At 40.9% G+C, this 12005-nt stretch overlaps 1 long non-coding RNA gene across 1 annotated transcript; it reads left to right on the forward strand.

Moving 5' to 3' along the window:
* Positions 1–577: 577 nt before the first annotated feature.
* On the forward strand, positions 578–2676 carry LOC141591187 (uncharacterized). Its single transcript, XR_012520719.1, has 4 exons — positions 578–963; positions 1084–1942; positions 2240–2358; positions 2554–2676. It is a non-coding gene; the product is annotated as an uncharacterized LOC141591187 (long non-coding RNA).
* The last annotated feature ends 9329 nt before the right edge of the window (positions 2677–12005 follow it).

The raw sequence follows: 12005 nt of genomic DNA on the forward strand, positions 1-12005 counted from the left end.
GCCGCATCTAAAACCCCATAGCACTCGGCTATTGTAAGGTAATTCAGTTTGTTTTACTCAATTTTAGGGGTTTTAGTTCGTTTAGTGCACGAGGTTATCTTCTAACCCTATCTATTTTAATATTAATTAAATTAATTAATTAATGGCATTGAGTTTTGACATGGTGTTTAAGGATTAGGTGTTGCCGTGTTGGAGACGCTGGATGCTGTGGTGGATGTTGGTGGAGTTTTTGAGCCGAGTCGAGACCTGTATGATCATCATCCGAAGGGGTTTAATGAGGTTTTTGTTCATGGATTTGATACTAAACTTAGCAGTGTTGTTCTTGTATATAAGGTGCTCGACGAAATGTCTCATTGAAATCGCTTTCTTTTTTCGCATGATTTTATATTTGCGCTTAGTGTAACTTAATTTATCCGCTCACTTGAATTCACTTCATTTGCTTTTGGACCAATGTTTTAAGTGAACAAATAATTTAGAGAAGAGTATTGCCCGCACTCGCATTGGAGTGCTTTGTGGGTTAAATTGCCGAAAGTGAACTGTAGTGAATTAATTTGAACGCACAGGCAAATGGAGTGAATCCAAATGAATGGAGGAAGTGGTTATCTTTTATAGCCAGTGGGGTAGACACTTGTTTTATGGAAATGTTGAGCATGTGTACAATTTGTACTCCCTCCATCACAATCATTTGTTTACCTATTATATTATTTGTGAGAGGTATTTAATCAAAGGTAAACAAATGATTGGGACAGAGGGAGTAAGTCTTATTGGTTTGAGTTCGATTTTGGTTTAATGGGATTTTATATGTTTTCGGAATGTTTTATTTTAGTTGAATGTGTCTGATGATACTTATCTTTGGATTTGTAGCATTATGGAAAAGAGATAATAGCGAAACAGCTTGAAGTTGATCAGGAACACCCAGATGTGCATCACTTGTTTCTAGCTGTCTACAAGAACTTTGTTGAGGTATTTGAACCTCGAATATGGGGAAGGAGGGGTTGACTTGTGCCTGTGAGTGGTGAGATGCTGAGTGGATAACTTTATACTGCTAAATTCGTATTCACAATTTGGCCATTGTGGCAGCAGGCAGTTGATGCTGCAGACAACGGAATCAACCAATACAATTCAGATGCTTTCTAAAGTTGATGTTGATTGGGTTGTGTTATAAGTTTGTTACAATAGATTGATTGGCGAGCCCATCAGTTGCGTTCAAGGCACAGATGCTGATTCCATTGGATTAATTACTGCTGACTTAGTTGGCGAATTTGATTGGGTGTGTTATTACTATTGCCTGTCTTTAGTACTCTGCGGTTTTTATACCATAGTGCCCTTCCGTTCTCTGCAGACTATGATTTATACGTTGCATATTTTACGCCCTTGCAGAGAATGACATTACCTTCTAATCAGTAGTTTTGGGATTGGCAGATCCATCGTTACCCCCAAAGCCCAGTTATAAGTCACCTTAGCCTAATCTACAGAGCATTTTGATGCATCTTTGTATAATCTTGAAGTTAGGCAGTAGCCTCCCACCAGCTTTGTTCTTGCCGGTCGGACGGTCTAAACTGGAGTTTCCGACTCAACAAAAGATGCGACAATTTGATTTTTTTCGTGTCTCTTACCTTGGCATTCTTAGTGGTTCAGTTTCTGATTCAACGGCCCTGGGTATGTCGCCTATTTTCTCTGTTTTCCTATTACTAATTACCCTTTCTGTGTTTTCAGGTGACTGGCCCTGTGCCTCCTCTCGCCAAAACATCAATGTTTTCCTTCATCATAATTCTAGCCGCTACTCCCTTTTAGACTTGCACTCATTTGTATAAGATTGATCCTCTTATATCTATATTTGCCAATCAAATTCAGCACGCAAGGACCATGGCATTCAGTGCTCGCCTACGACACTTGTGTTCGTCTATGTAAATGCCTGGGCAAGGGTTGTGTTCGCATTTGGGTAAGTCTAGCCTTTATTCAGTAACTCTTTTATATCAGTTGAAGGACTACAATTGATCATATGTTGCTTTAAACTTGTGTGCTGTCTCTTTTATCAATTCAGTCAGTCGTGATTCCAGTGTTTTGTTTTCCATGATCGCTTTAAAGGTCATAATGATGATCAAAATCTCTGCATCTCTTATAAGTCCCTTCATCTCAACCATTAATTTCTTGATTGAAATGACTGAAGTTATGTGTTTTGTCAGGGGAATGTCTCTTTGTTCATGATATAGCTTAATGAACTTTTATTGTAGTTCAGCTTACAGCAGATTCTACTACAGTCAGAAGAGGAATTAATGTCCAAACGTGGTTCAGAAGTTGCAGTTGAGAAAGCACCTCAAAAACCGAAAAAAATCATTGGAAAGATGGAGGTCCAAGGTAATATGCAATGTTATCATTGAGATCTGTACTGGTAGATTTCTTGTGATGTGTGCAATCTAACCCTTATTTACGGTTAACCCATCATGAAAATCGTGTCGAGAATTGCACCAAGTGACTACTGCACAATAAAATGAGGTGTTGCCAATTTAATAATTGAGTTGCTCTTTTTAATCATAATATTATCTTCTGCAGTTCGCAAAGTGAGAATGGGACTGGATCCACCAACTGGTTGGAGTTTTACATCCTTAAATCTCAAGGGTCCTTTGCCAAGGGTGTTCATTTCTGAGCTCATTGTAGACCAGATGAGTTCAGAAGCTCAGGTGAATTTTTGGCTTTGTTAAGAATATTCGTAATTTTATTGTAATTGTCTTGTTGGACTACTGAGAAACAAGTTGTAGGGATACCTCATCGCTGAGATATCTAATCTGTCAATTTTTTTGTTGCGACAAACCACTACCTGCTACTTTTAAATATGTTTTTCTTACAGTTTTCCGTATGTAAACACATGACATAATCTGGAAGCACCTCTGAAATGTCGAGTCAAGGAAACAAATATGGAGCTCTTGCCAGTACACCCGAGCAATTAACATGGGAGAAACCCTTGCATTCAGAATTTCAGTGACAGGCCAGGTAATAACAACAGTATTATTGCAGAATGTTGTGTGTCTTGATCTTAGCATGTAGTAAGAGCATTACCTGGTCGCTTTTCTCATATATTATGATAAGAATGCAGGGAAAACGAGTACGCTGCATGGACACTTGTCAATGGTTATGGTTTGAATCATGTCACGATTCCTACTCATCAACTGAAGTCTAACTTGAGAACCATATATAGCCTCAATCAGCTCATTGAGGATAATGGATTCAAGGTAAATTCTGAGGGAGGGGTCCTCAAAGGTTGGTGTTTCCTTCATACTTCTCAGTTACACCAAATTTAGAATAAATCCGGAAAATGAAATAATCGATGGCCTTAAGTATGTTTTATGGAAACCACTCGGCATGTTCAATTGTTATTGCATCAGCTGGCTTGTGGGTCAAGACCTTCAACGACGAATCGAAGTTGGACGTTAGGTTGCAAATTTTGGTATAGGTAGCACCTTTAACTATTAGATATGTCGTCTAGGTTCAGTGATTGGTGTGATCTATTTAGATATTCTCCCATCTATCCCGACATGCATGCTTGAGAGTTGAGAGTTGGAGACCATAATGTTAACGTACCTCATAGGCTAATCTATTCATAGAACTATTCATAGAACTTACTGCTTGAGAGTTGAGAGTTAGATACTCTCCCATCGACCCTAATTGAACGCCATACTTGAAAGTTACTCTCAAGAGTACTAATCTATTCATGGAAATCCACCAACCAAATCAACAAAATTCTCTAAAGGATATTATAGAATAAAAGGCAATCTTGTTAGTTATCTATTCGTGTTATCTCAAGTTCAGTCTGTTCTTTCATTTTTTGAATGCAAACTGATGTTTTCATACAAATTTTGGCAAGGTTAATGATCTAAGTTAAAACTTGTGTTGAAAAGAGACGACTGTTCCTTTCTTTGTAGGCCACCGGCCAGCATTTAGTACCAAAAAATCTATACCATCCGAAAACAAAAGGTTAGGGTTGTTTCCTTATCTTGTAGCGGATATTAATACGGTTTTGAGTGTATTTGTTGTTTCATTATGGATATTTATTGAGACATTGCTGCTGGAGTTATTGATAGAATTTATAAATTGGGTCACTTGAAAAAAACCTATTAATGTAGCTAAACACAAGAGCATGATTGCTTAATCCATTCCTCTTTTGAAAAGTAACTTGAATTTGGGCTAAATATCAAAGAAACTATATTTTGAAGCTTTTATTGAGTTTTCTTTTTTATTTTATTTTTTAGTTTGAACCTGTGCTCCTCTGGATGTGGATGAGGCTGGATGTGGATGAGGCTGAAGCCTGTTAAACCACTTAGAGGTGGTTAGGACAAGATTGCTTTAATCTGTTCCACTTTTGAAAAGCAACTTGAATTTGGCCAAAATATCAAAGAAACTATAGTTCGAAGAGGCTGTTATTGAATTTTCTTTATTTATTATTTACGTTTGAACATATGCTCTCATAATCTAGATACGGCTAATGCCTTTTAAACTACTAAGAGGTGGTTATGGAAGGTACTTTACCCGAGCTGGCACCGATGACAGGCAATCAGTGGTAGATTTGTTGTTAGTGGTGGTGGTGGTGACATGAGAGAGCATGGGTGTGGTGAGTGAGATGGTAGTGCGGGGAAGGTTGGTGAGAGGTAAATAGATGTTTAATGTTACGTTTAGGGTTAATAAAGATAATAAGCTCATTTATGAAATATAAGTTGGGTTAAGAGGACGACACAATTTCCCGATAAGGAAGGTGAGAACAACAATGTGAAATGGAGGGAGACAGGTCTCTCATCTATGCAGATTCGGTACACACAAGATGAGAGAATAGAAATTTAGTCTGAATCATGAGAGAAATAATGAAGTCATTTAGAGATGATGTATATTGGTTGCAATTGAGCTTGACTACTTTAATTTGAATTCTTCGTGCCCATCTCCCTTTGCTTTGAAATATTGGTGGCATTAGTTTTTAGCGATTACGAAATTGAGTGTTCTTCAATCGTAGAAATAAAGCTAACTTAACTGAAATTAGAGTTGATAATGCCTATTTACTTTTTCTTTGAAATTGTACTTGTGGTTTAAGATCAGGATGATTATGAACCGATTTTTTAAGATTGTCGAGATGAAGCTCATGTTAGTTTCCTTTTGTTCAAATTTCTCAATTTTATTCTTTGTAATATAGAATAAGAACATGAATAAAATTGTGTGGACAGCGGGCCGCCCACGGGGGCGCTTGGTGAAGGTCGGAAAACAAGCGTTTGCATTTTGTAAGGAGTCGCCACCAATTTTTATGGGAAATTGGAACCGTTCGAATACCTCGTGTCATGTCAAGACACAAAGTAGTGACATGAACACTAAGCAATCGTTACCCTTAGCATTCTATGTCTAGAATGACTCTCGTGGATGCCAATGAACACGGGTGCTCACGGAGATCTGGAGTAAGGGGTGAGGGTACGTATTAGGAAGCTCTTTTGATCGAACACCTAATCCCGCCCGCCTCGATAGCGGCCTCTACTAATGATTAGGGAAGTTGTTTATACTCGATATATCGTCGGCTATATGCATGCGATGCAACATCCAAGGATTAATCCTAACATGTGAGAATTAATACTAAGTCGGTTGACACGTAATTAGCATACAATTGGGTCGAAGTTGGAATTTAATGTTGATTTACATGTGAAAGCATACAAATGATAAAAGCAATACAATAAAAGAAATACAATAATAAAAATTACAATAATAACATTGGATTAGGCGATTTATGTCGAAAATACCTTTAAAACGGATAATTTGAGGAAAAGAATAAAAGAATAAATCAAAGAAATTAACGAACAGGAATTAGCGTGATATTACGATTAATAGTTAGTTAATACGTAAACTAATTAAACCAGGTCAAGGCAGAAAGGGAGTTCAGGGACAGAACTCATCTCGAACAGCGCAGAGATCGCGCCTCGAAGAGGCGCGCGCGGCGATTCTTTGCGCGCTGTTCCAAGGGTGAGTTCTGGCTGTGAAGCCGGAACTGCAAATCGTTAATGTGAATTGATGAATTTAAGGATTGATTGAATTATTTACTCGGATGAAAGTGATTAATACTTTTATTACATGTCAATGATGGTCATGAAAGCGATAAACATGGATGAGACGGATGCAAACGGATTAATTACATGAAATTATGATGGAAACATTAATGAGTCCTCTGTTGAAATAAGTCTAAACATGACGAATATACAACGAATATGCGAATAAGCAGATGAAAATTATATCAATGACGAATTCCAGAAACTCAATATGAACAAATTGAATCTCTAAAACCCGGGTTTGAATTTAATGACGAAAACCCGCAAACATTGGATTAATTGGGATTTAAGTCGGATTTATGACAATTAAAACATATTAAAGACGATGAATAATATACACATGTGATTTATATGTTATCATGATGAAGAATAAACAAATGAATAAGCAAAAGAAGGATTTTGAACACGGATTACAGAGGACGAAGAAGAAGAAAAGAAGCAGGGAACTACGGCAGCCTCACGAAGAGGCGCAGCAGAAACTGCGCTCCTTCGAAGAGGCGCAGCAGTTGCTGCGTCTTTTCTCGACGTCTGTCTACTGGAAATCCGCAAAAACAGAGTTTTAAAGCACGGTTTTAGAAATCGGTTTTAATGGTGTATTCGACATAAATCTTACAATGGTGATACGAAAAATAAAATACAATAAATAAATAAGGATTATACACCCTCAGACTTACATGTTGACGAAAGGAGATGAACTAAGATATCGATTAGTGAATGCTCGACGCGAATGCAAAGAGAATGCCCTCGTAAGAGGAAAACGATTAAGTTGATTGATTAGATTGATTATTGTGTAGTTGGTCAAATTGGTCGGTCATGCAACGGAGAGGCTGGTACCCGGAAAGATCCGAGCTTACGTGGTCGGAAGTCCAAGCACGTAGGCGCCAATTAGTAAGAACGAAGTCTAGAATGCAAAGGGAGAAGAGAAGGGCGGACACTCGCGTGAGAAATATGAGGAACGAAGGCTTCTATTTATACTAATCACGTGAAAGAGTAGGGTTTCGGAGACTCTTTGGAAGTGAATCTCGGAAAGATATGAAAAAGATACGTGAAACATGCAAAGAAGGGCCTGGGAAAAGGCGCAGCGATCATCATCGTCTCTTGGAAGAGGCGCAAAGACTGGCCGCGTCTATTCCCGGAGGTTTCCTCCTGTCGAAGAAAGATTTCCGCGTTTGAGTTATGGTAGGACGGAAATAATTCGATTATCTTATGAATATTACGGGATATTATTTGCCAAAAGATAGAATTTATGAAATATGGAATAGAAATATCCGGAACATTCCAGAACATTCCGACTCGGGATTTAACAAATATCGAGAAAATGGAGACGGTTTTTGACCCGACTCAATGTACTCTAATTACTGCCAAAACGACCGTATCAGGACGTAGATGACAACTATGAGGTTGATATTAATATTTGAGCAATCACTTGACGATAATCTTACGAACTGTCACAAATCGTTCCGCGAATCAAACATGCGGCCCAATCATCACCGGGTGGTTTGCGGGAGGTGCAGAAATGAGGTATCTACAGAGCCACCACTTTGACTGAGGCTTGGACAAGGCGAAAGTCAAAGTATAGCCATCAGTCAATCGAAGATTACAACTCGACGACTATGGCGACGCGAGGCGCTCAAGGGGTCCAACCAAGGATCTATCGTCGGGAACATTTTAGAGTCTCGTCGACTATCGGGAGGGTCGTTTAAAGTCCATTGGACTACGTAAGGAAACTCGCCACCATAAGAAGAGACCATACCGAGATACCCCGAGTGAAACGGATCAAGACGCTTCGGCAAAACTCTTTGGTCTCGAAGATAACTTGGTGTCCAAGGCATTAGGGGTCACAGGAACTTTGGTCGAGCTCCGCGGGAAACAAGAAATATTGAAAGCGAGCAGACGTCGGTAGAAAACTGCTGGGGGAATCCGCTTGCGTCGGTCTCAAGCGAACTCTGGCAAAACTTGAGGTTGAATCTGCTTGCGTCGGTCTCAAACAAACTCTTGCTGGGGAATATTTTTGACGACTAGGAACATCTAGATCGTCGTGGGAGAAATCTTGAGTGAGCAAAGATCTTGTAAAATATTATCATGGCACACGGGACATTTACTAGGAACATCTTGATCGTCGTGGGAGAAATCTTGAGTGAGCAGTACTGCAAAATACTACTGCGCTGGATATAATGACCTTGAGCAATACTGCAAAATATGGCTGCGCTGGATAAAATGCGAGCCGGAACGAAAGAAAATCATCGAAACGGACCAAAAGAATATGATAGCGTTAAAGAAAAGGCGCACCAAAGATGGGCCCACAAATAACGAACTCATAACGAATTTTTGAAAATCCGTATGGAGGGAACATAAGGAAGAGGCGCAGCAAGAGCTGCGTCTCTTGGAAGAGGCACAGCGCCTGCTGCGTCTTTTCCCCAATTTGGCTATTTCCGCGTAAAAACGCGAACTCAGAAGGATTGTATTTCATTATTTCGAAACACAATTCTCGCAATTTCTCTCTCAAATCTTCACCATTTCCGTCGAGGTTTGATCCAAAAGCTTGCACTAAACATGACTAATCGAGGTATGTGTCTTAATCTTGCATTAATCTTCTACATTTGTTGAATTTTGAGCCGCGAAAATTAGGGTTTTCGACCCTTTTGATCGAAAATTTGGGGCTTTTCCCCCAAACGGATTTGCTATGCCAAATTGATGTTAGAAACGGATAGTAGGCAATGTTAGGAACATAACCATGTATTTGCTTCGAATTTTCATCGAGTTTTGAGCCCTTGAGCGAATTTTGAGACGGTTTTATAGCTGAACCGTAAATTGCTTCAAAAATAGCCTTAGGATTACCCATTGGCGATGAAATTTGATATTTGGGATCCTTGGATGATGGGTAAACTTTCTACCATCTCGGAATTTTGGTTCGTGACAACTTTTTCAGGACACCTTTCTAGGGCATAATCGCCGTTATAGCGAAATGCTGCCGAATTTCCGACTTGAACCTGGAACTAGGCTCTGACTTGGACTTGACTTGACCCAATTTATCACATGAGTGATTGGGTTGGCGGGAATATGGCCAAAGATGGCATGGAAAGGGCGGTTTTCAGGGCTCCGAAGGCTCGAAAACTCCTTAACAAGGGCTTGTCGTCATGTGATGCGGCCTGAATTTACTTTAACATTGCAGGTGATGAGGCTTCTACTTCTGGGAGGACTCCCATGGAGATAGACGCCAGTACTATTGAGGAGGCTTTAGAGCGAGCCTTCACCGCCGCGGTGATGGCCACCGGAGACGAGGCTCACGAGGAGGAGGCCGTCGAGGAGGAGGAGGCCCCGAGACGGGCCAACGTCGGCGAGGAGGTCGTCGGTGAGGGGAGCTCTGCGTGCGTGGGCCGAGATCTGGGAGAGTAGGCACCTCGTGTGGGCTGCAGAGGGTCACCTGTCCTACAGGACGGTGAAGAGCTTGGTAAATAAGAATTCACTACTCATTACCTATTCTCTTTAATTCTTTTTGTCCAAACTTCTTGCAAATTTCATTCAAAACTAAAGATAGCTTTGTTTCAAATCATTATAGGAGGCCGGGAACATCAGGTCATTCTCGGGTTACACGACAAACGATGGAGCACTACGAGCAGCGGTCGGCGGAGGAGAGGGCCATGATCGAGCGTGGAGCGTTTGGTCCTCTAGTTCAGGTCTGGAGGGATATCGTGAAGAGGAAGTTGCGGGCTAACCTTAGCCTGGTCCGTGCTTTCTTGGACCGATTCTGGGATACGACTTCCACGTTTCACCTTCCTTTCGGTGAGGTGGGAGTCACTTTGGAGGATTACGGCATGATTTTTGGTCTGCTGTGTGGGACCGAGGAGATGGTATGGCCGGAGACTGCCATGAGGGCGGACTCGGCCGAGGCGAGGAGATTGATCGGCTGGAACTTATCGCCGAAGGCTGTTGCAGTGTCGGGTTTGGTACCCAGTACCTACGTTCGAGACTACTTTGCGGGGAAGACCCCGGCGCTGGTGACGATCGATGGGAGGGAGACTGCTCCTCCTCCTTGTACCGCTGAGCAAAGGGCTCGTCTGTGGCTTTGGTGGTTCCTGTCTTCGATTTACCTCGGAGATAAGGGCGAGAGGCTATCGACGAAGCTCCTTCCCTTTCTTTCTGACCTGAGTTCCCTAGGACGCTGGGACTGGGTCACTGCTGGTTTCGCGGTCCTCATCCGCTTCATGAGGGCCATGGTTCGTCCGGAGTTGATGGAGAAGGGGACTTCTCCTGCGCGCGTCGGACCGGACTATCGTTGGAGGTATGAACCTTCCTTTAGACCAAAGTAAATTCCTTTCTTTATCGAATCACGAAAGATTGTCATTGATTATTCTGTTTTACAGGCATGGGTGTACTCTTACTTCCCGAGTCTCGTGTGGGGTAATATCCGTATACGACCCTCTAAATATAGGACTATAACGTAAAATTTACATGTGATTATAGTCATAAAACGAAAAACATAATGAAACGATAAAGATATAGAAATAACCTTCGGTCCTAGTGCAAAAGGCAATGAGAGATCAAGTTAGATCTCCTCCTAATCGTTGCACCCAAGATGTCCGAGTAATGCCCTTGTGCTAGAGTGAATCCCCTAATTGCCTTGCAATATCGAGGGGATTGTTTTGTGAGTTTGTGTTGGATGAGAGATCCGAGTTCTGAGAGGCACAATTCCCAAAACCCTAGTTTTGTTTCAAATGAATCAACTAGGTTAGACAAGAGGAGAGAACTCCCCTTTTGTCTATGCATGTCTCGGCCAAACCGAGTGAGAGGAGGGAAATGGGCTTTTCATTTCCTCTTCACTTAAACTCGTGGTCCGGTCCATAGCTTGCTAAGTGTATACGACGCGGTTTCATTATAAACTGTTATCGGTTATCGGAAATTAAGGCATCAACTAATAATACGGGTTAGTTGAATTATTAATACATGTCCGACAAAACAAAAGATTGTATAATTATATTCAATATACATTTAATTAAATATAAAACGCTTATATTTAATTTTACGAATTAATTGGTTAATTCGCTTTTAGCCCATGATATTTAATCCGTATTAAATATAATATCTCAACATCACATTTTGACTAATTATTAGTCAAATAACTCGACTAACCGGTTAGTCAAATTTGGCATCTACATGATCAGTATTTTCATACCGTCACGTCACTCAAGACGTATCCTATAGGTGTGACTTTTAGGGACCATTGATCACCGCTTCCGTATGACAATAACGCCAAACTTATCTAGCAAGCCAACCGTTATTGATAAACGTGGATCAACTGATAATAATACCAAAGTATGCCCTTTGATCCTTTTAGAGGTTTATAAGTCCTTGCACTAATCATTAAGGACACCAACCCCAACAAGCTCCCACTTGTCCGTACAAGTGTATGTGCAATGACGTTATCCGCACTAACCGGAGGACACAAGCTCCAACAAACTCCCACTTGTCCGTACAAGTGTATGTGCGATAACCGATTCTCATATTCATTTAAAATCTCTCCCACTCAATGTAAAACAATTTGCAGATCCGGATCCGCAAAGGTCGTATTTTACAATCGATCCGTATCAAGAGTGGTTTCCCCACTAGAGAGTAACTTAACTGATAAAACGAATCCGTATTCGAGCATGGCCATGCATTTCGATTCTGACTCCTCGAGTGGCCCCGAGAAATATCGAGTACACGATAGAGGCTGAATATTTCCTTCAACTCGAACTCCTTCCGATCTAAGCACAAAGATGAAATGACCTAAAAAAAATCTACTTGGCCCCCTGTTACGGATGACCGTGAGAAAGAAACCAAAGTCACCCAAAATCTGCCTTAGTCTCAAGAGACAGTCGATAGTCAAAAGAATCGACTCTTAGGATCACCATGGAAGTCCTATCCACGACCGGGCAACGAATGTTATAAAACATT

Source organism: Silene latifolia, chromosome 7 (genome assembly GCF_048544455.1).
Source record: "Silene latifolia isolate original U9 population chromosome 7, ASM4854445v1, whole genome shotgun sequence".
NCBI lineage: Eukaryota > Viridiplantae > Streptophyta > Magnoliopsida > Caryophyllales > Caryophyllaceae > Silene > Silene latifolia.